Source organism: Pinus tabuliformis, chromosome 3_1 (assembly GCF_031772625.1).
Source record: "Pinus tabuliformis cultivar Carrire ecotype Pingquan chromosome 3_1, CPIR1, whole genome shotgun sequence".
Classification (NCBI taxonomy): domain Eukaryota; kingdom Viridiplantae; phylum Streptophyta; class Pinopsida; order Pinales; family Pinaceae; genus Pinus; species Pinus tabuliformis.
This window is the reverse complement of record NC_142301.1, coordinates 511961362-511962693: the sequence shown is the minus strand read 5'-3', so window position 1 is coordinate 511962693 and position 1332 is coordinate 511961362.

Here is a 1332-nt window from a genome sequence, read left to right as displayed (position 1 = left end):
GTATAAAGCCAAGAGGTTGTTCCATATAGATTTCTTCATGCAATTCCCCATGCAAGAAGGCAAATTTAACATCCATCTGATGGACTTCCCCTTTGAAAGATGCGGCAAGGGAAAGAACAAGGCAAATAGAGTTCATTTTGGCAACAGGGGAGAAGGTTTCAGTATATTCAATGCCTTCAACTTGTGAAAAACCCTTAGCAACAAGATGGGCTTTATGTTTATCAACTTTTCCATCTGGTCCAAACTTGGTTATGTAAACCCATTTGCATCTAACAAGTTTTCATCCCTTTGGAAGAGGAACAAGATCCCCTGTTTCATTTTCCAATAATGAACGATATTCTTCATTCATAGTTGCGTCCCAATCTAGATGGCTTGAAGCTTCTACAAAGGTGTCAGGTTCATAATTCGTTGGAGATTTAGCCAGTAAAGAAGAGGCTCTATCAAACTGAGAACGTGTACGTCGATGATTTGTAGGATCACATGCAAGAGCACCTACTGCATCCCGAGTAGCATGGACCCATTTTGGAAGCTGAGGACCTGAAGGAGGATCCTAAGAAGGTGGGGAAGGATTGTCATCCTCGTTGTCATCATTTGAAGAATAACTATTTTCAGAAGTAGAAGGGATGGAGAGAGGTGGTACATCCATCGAACTAGGCTTGTAGACTAATTTATTTTCAAAAAACTTTACATCTCTTCTAATGATAACATTTTTGGACTTAAGTGGAATAAGTCTATATCCTTTGACATCTTTATAATATCCAACAAAAATACAATTTTCACTCTTAGGTCCTAAAGTTTTATGTTTCTCATCTAGAATATGGGCCCATGCTTCACTTCCAAAAACACGAAAGTGACTTACATCTAGTTTAATTTAGCTCCATGCTTCTTCAGGAGTTATATTCTTTAAAACCTTAGTAGGAGTGCGATTTAATATGTAATTTGCACAGTTAATTTCTTCTGCCCAAAAATTAAGACTAATTCCTTTAGATTGAAGCATACAATTAGCCATTTCCTTTCAGGTGTGATTCTTCCTTTCAGCTACACCATTTTGTTGTGGAGTATATGGAACAGTATGTTGCATTTGAATTCCATGCTCAGTGCAAAAGTTGATGAATTTTTTGTTAACATATTCTCTGTCATTATCAGATCTTAGCTTAAGAATTTGATGTCTAGATTAATTTTCAAGAAAGGCCTTAAAGGCTAAGAACATGTTAAATACTTGACTCTTGAGTTTTAAGAAGTATACCCAAGTGTGTCTGGAGAAATCATCAATGAAAGTTAAGAAATACTTGTAGCCAGAGAATGAAACAACTGGAAGTGGACCACATAAAT